Here is a 21,632-nt window from a genome sequence, read left to right as displayed (position 1 = left end):
CCTACAACTAAAAAAGAGGCACAATGCCTAGTGAGCTTCTTTGGATTTTGGGTGCAACAAAGCCCTCCTTGGGGTGTGTTACTCCAACCTACTTACCTAGTGACTCAAAAAGCTGGTCATTTTGAATGAGACCCCGAATAAGAGAAAGCTCTGCAACAGGTCCAGACAGCTGTGCAAGCTGCTCTGCCACTTGGGCCATAGCATCCAGCAGATCCAAAGGTGCTTGAAGTGTCAGTGGTAGGTAGGGATGCTGCTAGGCCCCAACAACTGAACTGCACCTCAGGCCATTAGGATTTTAGAGCAAAGCCATCTTCTATAGATAACTACTCTCATTTTGGGAAATAGTTCTTGGTCTGCTACTGGACTTCAGTAGAGACTGAATGCTTAACCATAGGCCACCAAATTACCACGAGACCTGAGCTGCCCATCATGAACTGGGTATTATTTGATTTATGAGGGAGTGCACAGCACTTCAAAAGAACTCCTTGAGTCTTCTAATTTATACAGAAACAAATCTAGGGAACATGTGTGGAAATGGATATTAGGGGATTAGGATCATAGTAGAAAGAACATAAAGTTGAATCAGGCCTTTGGACTTAGACTAGAACTTACACCACTGGTTCTCAGGCCTTCAGACTGCAGATCTGGGGACTTCTCAGCCTCTGTAATTGTATGAGCCAATTCTTTATTAGAGAACTCTTTCATATATATAAAGTTATATATATCTCCTATTGGTTTTGTTTCTCTGGAGAACCCTAATACAAGCAAGTTATATAACATCTATATGTCTTAATTTCCCCATCTTGGAAAATTGGGATAAACAGAGTTCTTACCTCCCAGAGTTGTGAGGATTAAAAATAGTTGATACACTGAGTTTGCTGAGGTCACAGCAGTATCTCACATGTTTTCATATCCTTAGCACCTAGTAAAGTTTATGGCAGAATGCTGACGTTCGTAAATATTTGTTCAATAAATGACTTGATCAATTTTTAAAATAATCCTAACATATAAAACTGTATTATTCATTATTTTTTATTCAACAAATATTTATGAGTACCTACTATGCTCAGGTATTATGCTAGGCCCTGGGCACACATTTGGAAACATAAATATTATCATCAAGAGGAAAATGAATCATTGATACAGACTATTTAAGCTTTTTTTTTTTTCTCACAGAGCTATTATTCTTTACATAACAATTCATTCCATAAAAATTTCCTTTTATGGAAGTAAAATAATAAAGAATGATTAGCACATGCACTGGCTTCAATTACTTTCTGAAAGTCATATTAATTTACTTTTTGAAGCAAAGAGCAAAACAAAGATTAAATAGAAGATAAGAATTTAAATAAGGGTATTTGACTTCTTTTTTTTAGTCAAGGTGATTTCAAATTTGTTGCCCTCAGACCAGGGCCATGTACTTAACTCTTGTTTCAAATAGGTTGATGATTCTGAGACTTTCCCTATAGTAATGCTGGTGAATATAACTCAGGCCATATTTACAGATTAATTGTAACATGATTAAATTTTGCATTTCCTTAACCGTGTGTTGGTTGGTGTAGTTTGAAATAATTAGATTATAGGGTAGCCCAATTATTTGGCTTAAACAGTCATGCATACACCCTAGGGCTTAATTGCCATGAATAAATCAATACCACCCGAAATTCATTGGCTGTCACTGACAATAGCTTTAACTGTACTTGCACAGTGTAAGAAATTCAATTAGCAGGCTAAGACCCATGATTAAAACTTTAGCCATTAAAATAACTGCTGGCTATCTCCTAGAGATCAGTTTTTTTCTCAATGTAGAATCTGTAATCCTACCCAATTTAAACTTTACAGTCATTTTTCTCAAGACAGACTATCTAGTTTGTTTTTTTACTTTTCTTTGGTAACCATGAAATACAGTACACTTCTCTTTTAAAAAACTGGGGAAATCATAGGGCTTAAAAATTTCTAAAATAATTAGACCTGGGTCTTGTCCAGGAAAATCTACCATTAAAGATAAAGAAATCTTAGAACATTATGACTAGTTACAAAGAAAGATATTTACAACGGAAAACGCCTACTTATCATATTTACTCTGAGAAGCAGCAAAGTAAAATTCATGATGAAGCTACCGCTGATTTCGACATTTTTATTTACTAGGTCGTCGGTTTCCAGTTTACTGCTAGGTTTTAAAAGATGTTCCTAAGCGAAAGGAAGGGGAGAATGCCTATCCATAGACCAGGGGGTCAGCTATTTCTTTCGATCCGGTGAGCGGCGATCGAGGCGCGTGAAACAAGGGTAGGGGCGGGAATTAGCGACTTAATAAAACTCCCAGCTAGCGAGGAAGCCAGCCGGGTGTTAGACACAAATAGAGCAGAACAGATTTGGGGCTAATTAAAACCACCACAGGACACTCCCCCTTGCGTTAGCGGGGTTGGATCTCCAGCATTCGCAGGGTTGGGGGCGGGGACTAGTTCGGATTCAAATTTAAAGCGGGATGCCCGCGCGTGGCCCAGCAGGTGCCTCCAGCCCGGCTCCCCGCGGAGGCCGTTTCCGCCCCTACCTGCCCACAGGGCCGGAAATTACCGAGAGGGGAACGGCCCCTCCTTTGCTGTCAGTGTTTCAACAGCGCGGAAAGCCTTAAAAAGTGCGCAGCATAGAGGACGCGGGCTGGTCCGCCCACCGATACTCCACGCTTCTCCACCCTCTTGGCCGCTGTGTCCCCTGCGCTTCTTTTAGAATGCCACTGGGGGAAACCGGAGTAAAACTGGAAGGGGAGTGAGGCGGGAGGAGTAGGGATGATAGTAACAAGGCCCAAGTGCTCCCTGTACTACCCTTCACAGATTACGCAACGGGAGGCAACCAAGGGGAAGTAGCGCATGCGCGGACTGCCTTACAGGCGCGCGGAGAAAGTCGCGCATGTGCAGAGCCCAGAAAGAAAAAAGAAGCGAAGGGGTGACTGGCAGGTTGAGGGCGCTTTAGCTACTGAAGAGCCACTGCGGCCAGGGGGCGCGTGCGCAGAGCGCCCGAAGGGGGTGCGGCTCTTCCAAGGGGACGGCCTCGCGCGCCCCCTGGCGCGCGCCCGGGGAGAGGAGGGAGCGGGAGGGGGCGGAGAGGAGGGAGGAGGCATGGAGGGTGGGAGGGGGGAGGGGAGCCGGAGCGAGGGAGGGTTTATCGACCGGGCGATTTTGGTTAAAATATTCAAAATGGCGGACGGAGGAGCAGCGAGTCAAGATGAGAGTTCAGCCGCGGCGGCAGCAGCAGCAGGTAATCATTACAGCATTTTACATATTCATATTCATACTCAACCCCGGCTCCCGCTGCCCCCCCCCGCGACTTAGCATAATTTATTAGTACTCAGGATTATTATAATTAACGGCGGGGAGATGGGGGGCCGGGGAGCACGGAGCCCCCGCCGGGCGCCGAACGGAGGGGGAAAGAGGCTCGGAGAGGCCAGGCGGAGGGGGAAGACAAGGGGCAAAGGGGGCTGCGATCCACCGCGCTCCTCCTGCCCCAGCCCACCCCGCTGCCGGCTCGCCCGCCCGCCGGCACCGGCCCTCCTCCTCAGCCGGCCGCCGCCGCCGCCGCTGCCGCCTCCTCGCAGCCGAGCCCGAACCCGAGCGGGTCCGCGGCGGGGCCGCGGGGCCGGGGCAGAGGGAGAGGACAATAAAGACATTTTACATATTCATAGCTGCTGGGCCGGCGGGGCGCGGCGGGGCGCGGGCGGGCGACCCGGGCCGGGCGGGCGCGGGTTGGGGGGGGCGTGGAGGGGGAATGGAGGTGGCGGCGAGCACAATGCCGGGGAGGCGGCGGGGCCGGAGCGGACCCCGGCGGCCGGACAGCCGCACGCGTCCTCCCTCCGGGAGCGGGCCGGGGCGGGGGGACGCTGCCCACCGCGGGGGGCGGCCCGGAGGGCGGCCGGGGGTGCGCCTGTGGAGAGCGCCCTGCCGGCGCCCGAGCCCCGCCGCCGCACAGGGGTCCGAGCGGGGCTGAGCCCGGGGGTCACGGACTCGGGCACCTCGGCCGCGCCCCACTTATCTCCAGTGTAGCGGCCTGATCCGAGCCAGGCCTGCGCTGTAGGTGGGTAGGGGTGAGCGGTCGCGGGCGCTGCGAGGTGGCCTCGGGGCGGAGGGGGTGGGGAGCCCGCGCAGGGGTCCGCTTCTCCCCCTTGGGGGCGGACTGGGTTGAAAGCGGCCCTTGGGGAAAGTTGCCCTCCGAGGGGCAGGTCCTGCCGGGCCGCCCCATGTGCTCCGGGCCAGCGGTCAGGGGTCTCAGTGGGTCCTGGGAAAGCCCCCTGTCCCCGGGCGGCCGTGGATTCCCGAGGGAGTTGGGCTGTAGGTGCCTGGCGCGGTCTGATCTCTGTCTCCCCCTGCCCCTTCCCATCCCCCCTCCGCCTCTGCTCTTGACCCGGACCGACGGGGCCCGGGGCCCTCGAGGGCCTCTCACTCCCAGGCCCCAGAAGCGCCCGCAGGCCTCCCAGGAACTCGGATGTAAAGCGCTGCCCTCCTGCCCCTGCCCCAGAACCGGCTGGGCTGACAAGTTGATAATATTCTTGGTTTCCCCTCTCCGGTTGGGAGTTGGGTAGGGGCGGGGTTCCCCCTCCCTGGTTCTGTACTCCTGTTTTCTTGCTGGGTGCTGGGTCCTCTCGATTCTCTGGTTTGCTGAACCTCTCTCATTTGAATAATGTCTAATTCGGGGAGGTTTATATTATTGAAATGGCCGCCTGGCTTTCCCCGCCTCTCATGTTTAGTAATTCAGACCTTTAATAACAGCCACTCACAGCCCAACGCCGTGTTTATATTTTACATTCGCCCCATGTGCTTTTGTGGTTCGATATGATTCTTTTTTTTTTTTCCTTGGCAATCCACAGGGCTCTGAGATCAAACCCAGGCTGTGCTGGGAAGAGAAGGGGGAGAGCTAGGCCTTGGCTCCTCTAGCAGTGGCCTAGGCCTCATGTTCTCTGCCGCTTGATTTATTTACTAATAACCAAAATGACTCTCTCCCCCCCACCAACTTCCACACACTTACCCCTACTCCGCGGGCAAAACAAACCCTCTTGGGGCCTTAGCAGCGTTCAGACAGCTCCGAGCTAAGCATCAGCTCTTTCGTGTTTTGTTTTCTCTTAAAAAGACTTTCTTACAGTTTGCCGTAATATTGGGCCTAAGAAAAAAAAAATTTATGACTTCTCATTTTCAGAGGCGAATGAAACCTATTTTGGTTTAATACAAATAAATCACTTTGTTTTGGGGCTATTTCACCCCTGCCCCTTGGCTCCTACCCCCAAGTTAAACACTTTCAGGCTTTGTAAAGGTCTGCAGGATTTGCAGAATCCAGTAGTTTTTTTCTAGGAGTTGTAGAATAGGTAGGTATTTTAGAAATTCCAATTAACAGCACTTTCAAAATTCCTCAGTGCTGCCTTCCCTTTTCAGCCTCTTCATTCTAATTTAAAATGGGCTGATATTAATTTTGTGCTATCACTGTCATAGACTTGCTTATTTTATTTGTAGCACTCCTGAAAACAGAAATGGGGTTATGTCTTTTTTTTGAGTGTTTGTGTCATGGTTAAATGAGTGAAAATAGAAGAATAAACACAGGCACTGTGTCTACCCTGATCTTGGAACTTACTCCCCTCCCAGCACACCGACCCCTCTTTCTTTAAGTTGTCAGGATTGATTTTATGTTTTATGTAGACTTAGGACATTTGGTCTGTGAAAGGCAGATAAACTTTTGCGATTTAAAGAAATAGTAATTTTGATTTGGGGGCTTTCCCTCGGTAAAGTTTTCTTTCTTTTTTATTTTGTGTAGTTCTAATGTGTTTTTTTAAAAACATGGTGTTGCTTCTCATTGGTGGTTTTTTAACCTCGGCTAGTAAAGTATCAGAGAAGTGTTGTTTAACACCAATGTGTTTAATCTTTGAAATTATGTTAAGGCACTTGATGGTCAGTTGCGAGATACATATTTTGTGAGACATTAGTCTTCTGTTTAACTGGCAACAAAATTCTAGATTTGATGGGCTAAAAGCAAGCCAATTTCAAATAACCAGTTCTTACTATTCTTTTACCTCCAATAGGCTGGCCCTGAATGCAGCAGGAAAAAAAAATCTGTAGCTTTCATGAGAATGTTCAGGTGAATAACTGCTTCAGAGACCTGAAGCATGAGGTTGGATAGACAAAAAAACAGTAATATGATTTCATGCCTTCAATAGCATATGTTTTTGCACCCGATTCCCAAGATGTGGTCAAACTGATGATGTCATTGGACAGAGGACAAGGTGCAGCTAATTTGATTTATTGTCCCGAGGTGAAGTGTAGCAGTGAAACCTTCTCATAGGGAAACCATTTATCTCAGGACAATTTCCTTTATAGCTGCAATTTAACCACTACCAAGGCTGTAGATATTTTATCCAAGATGATAAAATGTACGTTGCCTTTTACAAACAAAATTTCTTTCTTACAGTTTTTGTGATACAGGAAAGGATGACTGTTGTTAACTGGCCTTATATTTTGGTTGGCTTTCCATGCTATTGTAAAAATTCATTTCCTCAAATTCTCAGTTGGAGACTATGGTTTTAAATAAGTATAATCATAGAAGTGATCCATGAGCATGCTTTAGATAGGTTCTTTGTAATCCCCCAAACTCCAGTTAGAAGCTGTGTTTCTTGATTTAATCAGAGCATAGCCTGGGATAAAGGAGAGATCATATTGGCCTTAGAAGTTATTTCAATGAGTAAAGTGAACTTGACGAGGATGAGGGCTATATATTCTGTTACGTTGAAATTATAGTGTTTAAAATAAGGTAGAATACTTACAGTAAAGCATGTTCTTTGCAAACAGTTTTTAAAAAAAATAATTCAGAATTCTTTTTGGATTGTCTTAATTTAGTCTGGACAAGTTGTGCATTTTATTTTGATTGATTAGTGATTTTTAAAATTGTTCCACTGTGAGATAGTGATTCCACATATGATTTTTGACCTATTAGATTTTCCTGTCAGACATTTTCCATCATATTTTTAACTAGTTTATCTTAAAGTGATGATTAAAATGTCCTGGGAATGTGGTAGAATTGCTGTGACTTATTCCTAACTAACTTGTGAGCCAAGCTTGATAGAGTATTTTAGGTTACTTTTGAGCCTTCGTAAGTTTATAACCTGCCTGTGTCCTTTTGTATCTGTCAGGTGGCTTCCCACAAGTTTTCAGAAAACCCATTGTTACTTCCTTCTTAACTTGCCCCATCTAGTAATTATAATGGTACTTATGAATTTAGGTCTTGAAAATTTATGTGACAGCTGACCAAATATTTTTAATTTCTAAAAGGACCGTTCTTCTTCCAAGCCATTACTGTTCAAGTAATTTTCAACCTCAGCCCCAAACTAATTTCTAATTCCTTTCATTTTGTCATTGTCAGAAATCCCAGTAGTCAAGGAAAAAACAAATAGCGACTATTATTCAGGTTTAAATGGTGTAATATTCTGCCATATTTTAAATTCACTATTCTCTGCTTCGATAGGCAGTATAAAGAAGAAGGAATAAAATGTGTTTCATTGCTGCGTAGGTTGAAGTAATTGTTAATCTGTTATTCATCTGGTCAGTGGATTTTGGAATAAGTTTAGGACTCAATGTTAAATTGCTCTTATAAAGCCACCAAAGATGTTTAAAGGAGCCTTGAATATCTTAAGCAGGTGGTTCTAAAATGACAGAACTGGAAATTTGAATGTTGCCTTTCATAAGTATTTTCCATTAAAAATGAAACATTTAAAATTTCTTGAATCTGTATTGCTTGATCTTGAGTTTAGGTGTGTGGGTTTGTGTGTTTAAGTTGTGTTTTTAAAATTGGTCTCTCACTTTCATGAATGTCTGTTTCTTTGTACTAGGAGGACTATAATATAATGTAGTAGTGATTGCCTTAATGTTATCAGTTATTTTTGTTTTGTTTTTAATGTTGAAAGCCCACAGCTTTAGTCTTCTTTCAAGCACTATTAAAATTAATTTTCTTTTAAAATACTGGTGTATGACTGTCATTAATTTGCTTTTATACAGGTGTTGGTTCAGTTACAGTTTTTGTGATTAGTAAAGACTTAACTATGAAGCCTAATTTTAGGCAGGAATGTGTTTTCCTAATGGAAATGATTGTATTTAGAACTATTCAAATAATTATTGTTTGCAGAACAAGTCACAGACAAAACATGTCCCTTTTTGGCCACCCATGTTCTTGTTTCTGTTGCCTCCTTTAATGTTAAATGCCTGAGCAAACATGTTTATTACTTATTTCTCAAGGAAATCTAATATTAGGTATTAGAGTGTGGATTTGATTGTTATACATCTGCCTTATTTGAGTTTCTGTATCCCTCCTAAATGAATCCTTTCGTCCTTTTCCTCTTTATAGGGAACTCTTTGGGCCAGAATTTTGCTTAATTCTTATCCTGAATGTGTTGCTTAAAAATATCTTTTTGAGTGGAATCAAGGTTGAAAGAGGTAATAATTATGGTTCACAGATTACTTATCCATCTTCTTTTGCTGAATGTTTTTGGACATTGTTGACATTTTGTAAATAAAGATAGTTGAATAACTTAGTAGATTTATATTTCTTCTTAGGAATAAATTGGATTTATTTTGTACTGAAATATTTCTGACTATGTTCTAAACTGGCAGTGAGCCCTTATAAACTCTTTCGGCGGTAATAGCAATGGAAATAAAAATAGCATGAGTGGAGCCAGTGCTTGACTTACCGATCCATGTACAGTATATTTAGAATTTGGAATATGAGAATTGTCTTGAGTTTCAGAACCTCTGATGTGAAGAAGCTCTTTACATATAATGCATGTTGTTTATAGAGTTCTGTGTTTTTACCGCAGGATATTAATTTATTGAGCATTGATAAGATGTCTTATTTGTACTCAGTGACTGATAAAACGCCTTTGTTTTTTGTTTTTTGTTTTTTCCCAGTTAAGCAAATACTCAAGTTTTCAGTGTTGCCTAGATTTTGCAGACAGGCCTAGCAATGAGCAAAAGAAAAATCAGCAAGCCTCTAGATTGATCAGCTTCTTTTTTAAAGTACTATCCAGGAAACTAGATATTCATCCAGAAGGGGATACATAATATTAATTTTTAAAATGACAATGTGAAGCACCAAACTTAGCTCAGTGTGAATGTTGGTAGTAGATTTACTCAGCCTGTGATATTGAAAGTCCTTGCAAGCACAGTTTAATTTGTCACATGATTTATTTCATAATTCTCTGTGTAACTTTATTGGTTTTTTATGTTGGAGTCATAGCTCTAGTGTATAAAGTTAAATCATTAAGTTGGTAAAATAATAAAAATTATGGGTAGGCCTTTTTTTCTTTGGACTGGTGAGCTTTCTCATTGCAATAGAACGTATAAACAGGAATGGCCAGGAAGTGAACATTTTGTTGTGTATGTTAAACAGCTGAATTGTTTTTGGGACTTCCCAGGCCATCCAGTGGTTGAGACTCCGAGCTTCCAAGGCAGGGGGCTTCCAAGGCAGGGGGCGAGGGTTTGATCCCTGGTTAGGGAACTAAGATCCCACATGCCAAAAAAAAAGCAAAAAACAGCTCAATTGTTTTTAACATGTGGTCATCTCCTCAAGAAATGGAGTTGTACTGACTAGCTTTCTAATCTGCAGAGTGAATATATTTTTTAGAGAAAAGTGACTTAGCTATTTTCTTGTTTTAGTATACTTATTTTAATAGTCTGCTTAGTGAAAAAAATGCTTTTTTTTTTGCTGATTCATACTGCAGTAGGCAAGTATATTTTAATCATTCTTTTAAAAATAATTATTTAAACATTTCTTAGCTTGCAAAAAAGTATCTGCTGCTTTGTACCTGGTCCCTATGCCAGTTGTCTTTGGGGCTAACAAGGGAATATAAGACTTTGTTGTGGAAGACTGCTGTGGCATTTACTTAGCAGGGAAAAATTTTAAAGCAATGTATATACAGTTGGCCCTCCATATTGGTGAGTTTGGTATCTGTGAATTCAACCAACTGCAGATCGAAAATATTGGAAAGAAGTATTCCAGAAAGCTCCAAAAAGCAAAGATTGAATTTGTTGTACCTGGCAACTATTTACTTAGCATTTACATTGTATTCAGTATTATAACTAACCTAGAGATGATTTAAAGTATATAAGAGGATGGGCATAAGTTATATGCAAATATAACACCCTCTTATATAAGGAACTTGAGCATCCCTGGGTTTTGGTATCCTTGAAGATTCTGGAACCAATCACCTGTGGTTACCAAGGGATAATTATAATTACATATTAAAATATATAATAGATAATAATGATCAGAGTAGAAATCAAAGTGTGTCCAAGTTTGTAGGAACCAAAGCATCCTAGAACTGTTGTAGCTGGAAGGTAATTTAGATACAATCTATCCTAAAACCTTTACAGATGAGGAGGCATTATTCTCAGGCGGTTTAGTGACTTGCCCACAGTCTCTTCACTATTGAGTAATGGATGAGAACACAAGACTTCAGACTTTCTAGTCTCCTCCTCCCCATGCCTCCATCTCTCCCTCTACCACATTGCTGCTAGTCAGAGCAGACTTTTAGTAGAAGGTGAGATTTTTAAGCTGAATTTAAAAGGGTGAAAAGAATTTAGAGGAATGGGAAGACATTGCCGGGGAGGTTGTGTTCAAGATTGTGCTGTATACGTAAAAAATGAGGTATTCTATGTGCAGGGAGGCCATTGGAGGTGTTTGAAGTAAGGAATCCTACGATAAAAGCGGTCAGTGTTCTAGGATTAACATGGTGGTGTGCAAGCTGATTTGAAATAGGAAGGGAGAGATTGGATCCATGGAAACCAGTATATAAAAATTAAGGTATGTGGTTTGTTGACTAATTGTTTTAAGCTATAGAGATACAAACATAATAAGACAATTACCGGACCTCAAAAGGCTTTCACTCAAACAATGATGTAATGAAAATAGATAATCCATAGTAAGGATGTTGAGAATGTTGTCCAGTTACATCACACAGAATAAGGACCTTTGGGAGAAATTCTTGCCTAGTCTTTACAGTAAGAACTCTCTTATTTCTGACCAATGGTTTTGTTTTTAGTCTTCTGGACACTGAACAAATTGACTTTATTTCCTTTTCAAATCAAACTACAGTGTTTAGACCAAATTATTAATCTGAAAGTTTAGATAGGCAATTATGGTATCCATAATTTTTCTTAGCCTCATTCCCAGTCCATTTTAGGTCCTTAACATTTTGTTTTGCATTTGTTTTATTGCTTCCATCTTTAAACTCCTGTTATTTTGTGTTGTATGTGGGCTACGTTATATCCTTTCTGGAGCAAGGCAGGTATAAATACAATAAAATTACTGTAACCATGACATAATGATACTGTCTGTATTTTTATAGTACCTTGAAATTTATAGCAGCACTCTAATTTTCATTAACTCATTTGCTCCTTTCAGGAAATATTATTATGCCCATTTTATTTTTGAGTAAAATGAAGCCCAGATTAAGTGACTTTCCCAAGGTCATGTGCTTAATGAGCACAGAACGTGTTTGGGGAATAGCAAGACTTCCAGGTTAGCTATTACTGAGGCTGCATATTGGAGAGTGGTGGAAGGCAGGTTGGGACTCGTTCTGGAGAGCTCTGAATGCTGTGCGTTGGTGGTGCAGGAGTTTGGATTTCATTTGCTTGGCAGTAAGGAATCATTGAAGTTTTTTGTTCTGGACCGAGGAGCCATAATCAAAGTCCTTAAAGTGTTTAGCAGTTAATCAGAGTCAAAGGGGATAGCAGGGTTTTGAGCTTAGATTATCAAAAGCAGTGCCATGAACAGAAGTAGGGGAGTTGGAAGAGGGAGCTATTTGGGGGAATAGGCAATGAATTCAATTTTAGACCTGTCGTTTGAGACATGATTGGGTGGCTCTTATGAGGTTGCAAGTTTATTGTGAAAATCAAAAAAGTTTTACTGAATTAAATGTGTGATAAACATACAAATAATAGGATTGCGATATATGCACATGCCACTTTGTGTGTGGACTGAGCATTGAGTCTGAACACTGTAAATTCTAGGCATCTCATTTTGGCTTTGACACTGGCTTCTATAGTTGTTTCAGCAATAAGATGGTGATAATACCATTGTTACAGGGATGCTGTGGGGAATAACAAATTGATAGCAGAAGCATTTTTAAAGTAATAGTTTTTTTTTTTTTTTTTGATTTATTTATGGCTGTGTTGGGTCTTCGTTTCTGGGCGAGGGCTTTCTCTACTTGCGGCAAGCGGGGGCCACTCTTCATCGCGGTGCGCGGGCCTCTCACTATCGCGGCCTCTCTCATTGCGGAGCACAGGCTCAAGACGCGCAGTCGCAGTAGTTGTGGCTCACGGGCCTAGTTGCTCCACGGCATGTGGGATCTTCCCAGACCAGGGCTCGAACCCGTGTCCCCTGCATTGGCAGGCAGATTCTCAACCACTGCGCCACCAGGGAAGCCCAGTAATAGTTTTTAAAGTAATAGTTTTTCTTACATGAGCACGAGTGTAAAATCAGCAATTTTATTACTTGTGCTGCTGTAGAGAGGGAGAAGCTTTAGCTTTTAGATTGATTCTGTGGGACACCATACTGCAGATTGTACATTTCCATGTGCAACCAGCACCTGGGGAGAGGGAGGTACACCCCAATACTCTTGAAAACTACACAATGGAGGTATTGCATTGTGGCAAACATAAACTTGTCCTGATTTCAGGGCATTCTGTTATCTCACCCCCATCCCTGCCTATGCATTCTTATCTTTTATTACTTCCTTAAATAGCATGACTCAACAATTCCACCAGGAAGTCCCCTTATAGGCCCACCACAAACAGTTTCTTTTATCAGGTTTTAAGTTTTTAAAAAATCACCGTAAAACTTTGTGTGGAAGAGCTGTTCTGGGAGGGTGGCTATATTTATTCTGAAGCGTGGGCTCTCCTCTCCTCTCCCCCTTCACAGCTCTATCACATGACCTGAAAGTAAGCCCACTGTTATGGTCAGTCTGGTGTTTGGGATGCTCTCTGAGAACCTTTGCTCACACGCTCACACTGTCCCCTCCCTTAGAATGTCGTGGTATGTGGTGTGGTATAGTGAAAATGGCACTGGGAGTTGGGAGACCTGGGTTCCCCCAGGTGACTGGGACAAATTTCTTCACCACTGATTGTTTTCTTCTTCTTCTTCTTTTGCATTTGTAAATACGAGAGTTTTCAAACAAAAGGCCATTGGAGTTCTTTGAAAAATGAATTTTAGGCAGAAGCTTAATGTTAAAAGGTAAGAGTGGAGCTGTTCTGATTGAGATGGGCACAGGGGCAGTGAAAGCATCCTCCCTCTACTCTCCACAGTGACCCTTAAGGCCCTTCCACAGGATCCTTAGGACTCCTGCTGGGTGCACTGTTTGAAAACAGTTATCCTTATTTATCATATGGGACCTATCTGTCCTTTAGTCTATCTCCACAAATAGCTGATCTCTCAAGCCTGTGCTTCTGTCCTACTTTGTCTGAATTTAGCACTTAATTTGTGTTCATTTAGCTAATTCAGCACTTCATTATACACAGTCTTATTTTTTTCTCTGATTGAGTTATATAAGTAAATCTTGTCTCCTCCTAAGAGCCTTGAGAGCAGGAACACACTGCTAGGGACAGAGTAGACATTTAGCAAATGATGCTTGATTGATTAAATTAGGGGTTCTCAATCTTTGCTGGGATAAGACTTGTCCATGGAACTTTTGCAGCATGCAGAGGCCCAGACCTTATCACCTGAGTTTCTAATAAAAGTAGAGGTCTGGCCATCCATAGTTTTAAAAAGTTTGTAAAAAATGATTCAGTAGCATTGAATGATTGCTTGTTGCATTTCAAGATTATTGCTTACAGTATCTTGAACTGGTTTCTCAATGCACCGTAAAGGCTCCATAGTAGAAAGACAAACAGAGAACTAGGAAACTTGGATCCTTATTCTGTTTGTAGCATTATCTAGCTTTATGATGTTGAACAAATCACTTAACTTTTCTGGCCCATAGGATTCTAAATTGACAAATTATGTTTTATTTTCATACTTTGTTTTTCTTTTTAAGCTGTGGCGTTCTTCAAAACATGTTTTTGGGTGAAAACCAGTAAACACAACAGATACTTTGAGTAGCTTGGCTTCCATCTGAATACCATTTTAATAGACATATTAAGAATACAGAACGTGATAGGCTTGATCCTAACTCAGCAGCAGAGCTAAAACATATGGGGAGTCTGAAAAGGTAGTATTTAGATTTTAAACTTGAAACATCTTACTAGAATGTGAATGAACAAGGACAGTAAGCTAATCAGGAACTGTAATATGTGAGCATGAACTGGATTATAATTAACCAACCTGACTGGTCCTTCTGCATTCATTTAATTCAATAAATATAGAGCTTTCTTCTATTCCTTGCCATGCACCCAGCACTGGAGAAAGAGTAGTGAATAAGACAGATACTGTCTCTGTCCTCTCAGAGCTTACAGCATGTTGGGCAAGTCATACATTAAATAACACTGTTCATAGTTAATTGAGTAAAATATGGGAGATTCAGAATACTCTGAATAAGATAGGGACATAAGTGTAAGATAGGGACACCTAATCTGGACAAAAGGATTTAGGAAGGGCTTCTGAGGAAGCAGTGTTTACACTGAGACATGAAGGGTGACTGAAAGTTAACAGTTCAAGTCTGGGAGTAGGAAGTGGGGTTGAAAATGTTGCAAAGGGAGCAACATATACATAATTCTTGAAACAGTGAAAATGCAGCACTTTCAAGGAACTGAAGTTTGGCCTGGCTGGTCCAGGAAGAGTAAGATTTAGCTGAAGAGCTGAAGATGATTTCCAAATTATGAGGCTATTTTCATGATCTTTGTCCTTTTTTAGTGGCCAAATACCCAGGCAAAATTTGTGGAAGAGATTCCATAACTTCTAACAAATGTATTAATTTCTAGTGATAACAATAATAAATAATGTTTACCAAGTCTTTGTGCCAGTTACTAAGCTTTACATGCATTTTCATATTAATCTTCACAGTGACCCCATGAAGTGTGTACAGGTGTCATCCTCTTCATCTTTCAGGTGAGAAAACTACAGTGTAAAGAGGCTAAGTGGTACACCTAGGTCTCTGACCTATTTGCTATAGCTGTATGCAATTAAGAGCATTACTATGCTCTTAACCATTAACTTCTGCTTCCAGTCAAGTTGAATGATGAACTATTTAGCAGCTATTTCTGAGTTTATCCTTAGTGCTCTTATGCAGTTCCCAGTTCCAGATTGTGTGGTCTAGAATCAGTGGTGCACTCATCTCTATCTTGCAGTTTGGGGAGATGGACAATTGATTAACAGATCTAATGTTAACCTAGCTTTCAAACATATCCAGTTGTTGATTATAAAAATATTTTGAAGCTGTTTGTATATAGATTGCTGATTCTGGTAATCCATAAATCCTGAACATTTTGGAATTATATTTTAAACTGAAGCTACTTGCCGGTGTTAACATCCAGATAATTTTCATTTGGGGCATCTATTTTTTTTGTTGTTGGCTAGATAGGAAATTAGGATGTGTGTAAAATATTTTAATGTTTCTCAAATGAGTTGTGACTTAAAATTGATATGCTGGCAAGTACTGGGGATTTACTACTCCCCTTCCCCCCACCAAGGTGTAATTAAGCCAGCTTTCAGTTGAAGAAACATGACAGTTGATTATTGTTTCTGATAAGTTAGTCATTTAATGGTATTGGTATTCCCTATCATATATACCCTGTTTAATCCTTCCCCATATCACCCTGTTTATTGTTACAGCGTTTGTGTCTGAAACACACGGTTGTTGTGTGTTGTGTGTTACGGTGCAGAGGTACTCCCCTCTGAGTGCTTCTTCATGCAGTCAGCCAAGAAGGCTGTTTTGGCAGACTGTAATATATATTAACTCATATGCCAATCACTGTTAGTTAGAAAGGAATTGGTGAAAATCCTCTGATGTTATGAGAGACATTGTAAACATCACAAAAGCCTGAGAAGACAAATTAACAATTTTATGGGTATTCCTGGAAGAAATCATGGTGTGATTTCAGAGGATTAGACTGTAGTGTCAGAGCCATTGCCAGTTCCATGATGCTGGAATCACATCTTAATAGTTCCGTCCTGCTATAAGACCCAGTATGGTGCTGGTTCAGTGATTGAACGCCTTTCCTGGATGTGCTCCTGTGCGTGTGCAGACCCACGTACCCTAATTAGATGCACAGTGCATCCACATCCATGCTCATACCCCAGGTGTGCCTGCCCCTCTCATGTATGTGTACATAATTTAAAAAGGAGGGACTTCCCTGGTGGTGCAGTGGTTTAGAATCCCCCTGCCAATGCAGGGGACAGGGGTTCGAGCCCTGGCCCAGGAAGATCCCACCTGCCGCGGGGCAACTAAGCCCGTGCACCAGAACTCTGTGCTCCAGAGCCCACAAGCCACAACTACTGAGCCCATGCACCACAACTACTGAAGCCCACATGCCTAGAGCCCATGCTCTGCAACAAGAGAAGCCACTGCAATGAGAAGCCTGCACACCGCAACGAAGAGTAGCCCCCGCTCACCGCAACTGGAGAAAGCCCGCGTGCAGCAACGAAGACCCAACACAGCCATAAATAAATAAATAAATAAATTGATTTTTAAAAAAAAAAAAGGAGTCACTGTACATCCTACTTTTTTTTTTTTAAAAAACATGGTTCCCTATTCTTTAAGGTTTACCCAGGTAAATAAACAATCCTTTTTATTTGCTAGGTACCATCTCTGCGTAATTTCAAGGCTAACCTTTTTTTTTTAAGATCTTTGAACTTTATTTAGTTGAGTGACTTCTAGTGGCATAAATAACAAACGATAACCTGATCGTTGAATTATTACTCACAGTGGCCATAGCTGATCAAGGTTGAGTCGTCTTAGGTTAGTCAAAGAGGCCCAGTGAATTCAGTGGAGGGGCAATTTTCACCTTGTTTTATAAAACTGGAAAATATTGACATGTCTGCAGGTTTCAGTTCTTCAAAAACTAACCTAACCTGCCTTTTTACCTAATAATTTTTCACAAATATCCTTCCACATCTTACCTTATCCTTTTTAATGGTTACACGTTATTTTATTGTATTGATAGACCAACCTATTTACTTGTTCTTTTTTGGTGTATGTTAGATTTTTTCCATAGTTGTAGATACAGTGTTTTTTTTTTTTTAAAGATAAATCCTTAGGAATAGAATTGTAGCATAAAAAAATTACACACTTAAAAATTTTGTACATGTTGTCAGACTGCCCTTGAGAGAGGTACCATTCTATATTTTTATCTATACTACATATTTTATGTACAATATTTAATAGTATCAATTTCCCTGCAGTGTCTCTTTTAAATTTTTGATATGTTGATAGATGAAACACTGTTGTAATTTTCATATTTTTGCTATAAGTCGAACGTATTATTACACTTTTCTTTTTCTGTATATTTTTCAAATGTAATGTAAAACTGATTTACTTATTTTTTATATTATAGGAAATTTTATTATGCATTATCACTTTTTTTTTAAACATCTTTATTGGAGTATAATTGCTTTACAATGGTGTGTTAGTTTCTGCTTTATAAAAAAGTAAATCAGCTATACATACACATATATCCCTGTATCTCTTCCCTCTTGCGTCTCCCTCTCTCCCACCCTCCCATCCCACCCCTCTAGGTGGTCACAAAGCACCGAGCTGAGCTCCCTGTGCTATGCGGCTGCTTCCCACTAGCTATCTATTTTACATTTGGTAGTATATATATGTCCATTCCACTCTCTCACTTCGTCCCAGCTTATCCTTCCCCCTCCCCGTGTCCTCAAGTCCATTCTCTACATCTGCGTCTTTATTCCTGTCCTGCCCCTAGGTTCTCCATAACCTTTTTTTTTTTTTAAGATTCCATATATATGTATTAGCATACGGTATTTGTTTTTCTCTTTCTGACTTACTTCACTCTGTATGACAGTCTCTTAAGTCCATCCACCTCACTACAAATAACTCAGTTTCGTTTCTTTTTATGGCTAATATTCCATTGTATATGTGTGCCACATCTTCTTTATCCATTCATCTGTCGATGGACACTTAGGTTGCTTCCATGTCCTGGCTACTGTAATTAGAGCTGCAATGAACATTGTGGTACATCACTCTTTTCGAATTATGGTTTTCTCAGGGAATATGCCCAGTAGTGGGATTGCTGGGTCGTATGGTAGTTCGATTTTTAGTTTTTTAAGGAACTTCCATACGGTTCTCCATAGTGGCTGTATCAATATACATTCCCGCCAACAGTGCAGGAGGGTTCCCTTTTCTCCACACCCTCTCCAGCATCTATTGTTTCCAGATTTTTTGATGATGGCCATTCTGACTGGTGTGAGGTGATACCGCATAGTTTTGATTTGCATTTCTCTAATGATTAATGATAAAACAGTGATTTCTCTCTCTTGTTGTATTACACTAGTTCTGGCCCTTTCATGAAAATGTGTAACTTCTTAAATATTGTCTTTCCATGAGTACCCCCCCCCCAATTAATTCCCATACCTCTTTTGAATAGCAGTTTAGGGATGAGAATAGAACTGGGGTCTACCCTGGGAACACTTAAACATTCCCTCAGCCTCCCCCATGTCCTCCAAACATGCACAGTCTGAGTTAGATACCTCTCCTCTGTTCCTGTAGATCCTATTCTGGCATCTAAGTTACTACTTTTAATTATGGGTTTACTTGTTTCTCTTTTTTATAATAGCTTAAGCTCTGTGCCTCAGGGACTACATTTCATCCCTGACATTTAACACATGCTTGCTATGTATTTGATACTCAACAAATATTTACTGAATGATTTTTTTGATTCTCAGATTTTTTTTCTAGCAATATACCTTTAATAGCAGAGGAGAATGAACTTGTATCCTGAGAGCCTGGGAAAAACTGTGGTGGCCCATATAATTTAAAATTATTAACTGTGAGTTCTTTATTCTCTTTCGTTATGTATTGGTGATTGTTTTGTATATCAAATATTTTAAATTATTCAGCTTTTCAGTAAAATTTACTTTCCAGGAAGACAAGCATGTTTAGCCTATGGCTTTAAGTACTCTACCAGAGATCCTTGGCAAATCAGTCTCCTGATAGAGGAAGCATACATGAAGTGAAAAGAGCATCAGCTCTGGAACCAGACAGACTTGGGTTTGAATCCTGGCTTTGCCGCCTACTGGCTGTGGGCCACTGGGCTAGTTATTTAGCCTCTTTGTAGTACTTTACAGAATAATCTATTTCATTTAACAAGTTTATTCATAGTAGATATTTATTGAATGCCTACAATTTGCAAGGCATTGAACTGTTTGTCAAGTTTGTGCTTGTAACAATCATACTGCTTGCCTTTATGGAGCATCCAGCGTGCCAAAGTTCTCTTCCATGTGACAGTTAGCATTTACCCTCCTTCCCCTGGAGCTGTTGCTGATTTCCCATCCACTTATCAGTGCTTCAGCAACAACCAAATCTTACTTATCTGGAACCAGCTGGTTTGCAGACTAACCATAGTTTATAAGAAATAGTGCATTTTTGAAAGAATGAGAAATGATCAGCAAAAACATCTACATATAGTCTATGTGATCTCTCATTGACCCCTGCCAGGTAACCGTAAGTGCTAGATGTATGTACCCCCTTGGTAGTCAGATGCTTTACTGGCAGCTGTCTATTAGCTGTTCATTCATAGAGGGGATAGTTGCAGGTCATCTGTGGCGCTGTGGTCCTGGAGAGCAGAGCCATGCCTTGCCTTTGCACAAAAATGTTTCTTTTAACAGAAGGGAATTAGAGTGAGCCTAATTTTTTACTCTGCCTGCTCTTAAGACATTTTAATTTTTAATCAGATATTTGGGAGGACAGGGGTGAAGAAGGAATGGAAAGATAATGCGGATTGGGAAGTCTAGGAATTTTTTCGCTACCTACGAACTTGGAACTGACAGGACTTAAAATCATTTCAGTGCTGGATTTAACTGGTGTCTAACCTCCCAGCAAGCTTGAAGTTTTCTGGGGTGTGAGGAACAGGGTATTTCAGGAAGCTGACAATGAGGAGGAAGGTAATTTAACTTCTGAGTGGAGATGGCTCAACAATGTTATGTGTGAACCCCAGTTGACATACAGCAGTGACATCATTGTAGAGTCCCTTGGTTGCTAGGAAAGATGACAGTGACCTTGAAGGAAAGAGGCTATTTAGCAAAAACATGATCTTGGCATGTCGTGGAGTTTAAACACCTGCCTAGATTATGCCAGGTAATTGGAAAGCTGAGAGGTCAGTAGACTCAGATTGTTGCCATGCATAGGGTTTTTCCTAATATTTGGGGTTGGGGAGGAAGAGCTCAGATAAGAAATGGGTTATAATAACAGTCTGTTTGTTTTTCCAGGTGTACCCTTTTGGCCATTATCAAGTAATTTTTATGTTTTCTTTATCAATTGTGACTGTTTTATTTTTACTGTTTTGAGTGATACCTGTGGAATAATAAATATTTCTAAATATTGTATGTAACTTTAACCATACAATAAGTTCAAGTTTACACAAAGTCATTTTTAACTACATTGATCTAATTTCTATAAATAAAAAAATTATTTGGGATGTTCTCTGATCTTTCTTCTGTTTCCCTTCTTAATTTCCCTTTCTGGTTTCCCCATGTTAATTGAGAGTTGACTGGTTTTTATTTTTTAAATCTGTTTATCATACTCTCAAAATCCTTCATCTCCCTTGACTTCTCGTGTGATTTTGTTTTCTGATCCATTAAATTTAAAAAGAACATTTTCCTTATGATGCATTAATGCAAACTTTATCCATTTGTTACATTTTGTCCACCCCAAAATTTAAGGTGGTTTGTAGAGATTCATAAACTATAGCAAGAAATGCAAAATAAAAATATAAAATAAAATCAAAATTCTAATATAAATATCTAATATTTGCTTTCAATGGGGCACAAATATTTCTCTAAGCTTCATTGTAGATGGTACAAAAAAAGAAACCCAGGCAATTTATGTTCATAACATTTGAAAGCAAACACACCTTTGTTTTAAAAAAGCAGAACTCCTGACACTAAGATCAGAAGGAAATGGCTCCTCAGAGACCTTATAAACAGGACCCCATGTAATGGAATGAACAGTGGCCTTACAGTAGTCCTACTATGCATGCACCAACAAACTTCATAAGGCCCCTCTGTAGGCCAGATGCATCATCATTAATAAAGACACTTAACGTGGTGGGGAGATGGATTAGAAGGATGGAGATGTTGCATATACTTTAGGCAGTCTTCCATAAATATTCTTTCTCTCAACTTTGTATAGATTATAAGCTCTGTGAGGACAGGAAGTTTATCTGTTTTGTTCACATTCGTACAGAGTTAAGGGCACAGTGTAGGTTATTAAGTCTTTTCAGAATACATATGCACTGGGTTTGAAATTATATTTGTTGGTGCTTATCATTGAAGTTAGATGATCTTGTTCAGGGAGATGGCTACTCAGGCAGCACCTCAAAGGGTAATACCACATGGGCACGCTCATTGGCGGCCTGGTTGTCAGTAACTTGATTTCATTACCGTACTTACAGGTAATTGAGTTCAATAGAACTGACTCTTGCTAACCAAATACAGAATAGAGA

At 40.7% G+C, this 21,632-nt stretch overlaps 1 protein-coding gene across 3 annotated transcripts in view; it reads left to right on the top strand.

The window, feature by feature from the left end:
- Window positions 1-3,208: 3,208 nt before the first annotated feature.
- Window positions 3,209-21,632, top strand: part of POU2F1 (POU class 2 homeobox 1) — a 170,861-nt gene continuing 152,437 nt past the window's right edge. For all 3 annotated transcript variants that reach the window (XM_061183143.1, XM_061183142.1, XM_061183141.1), the window contains exon 1: window positions 3,209-3,255. The gene's annotated coding sequence lies outside the window, so the exon portion shown is untranslated. The remainder of the gene's footprint in view (window positions 3,256-21,632) is intronic.

The sequence above is a fragment of the Eubalaena glacialis genome, chromosome 3 (assembly GCF_028564815.1).
Source record: "Eubalaena glacialis isolate mEubGla1 chromosome 3, mEubGla1.1.hap2.+ XY, whole genome shotgun sequence".
NCBI classification, from domain to species: domain Eukaryota; kingdom Metazoa; phylum Chordata; class Mammalia; order Artiodactyla; family Balaenidae; genus Eubalaena; species Eubalaena glacialis.
This window is presented reverse-complemented; position numbering and strand designations above follow the sequence as displayed.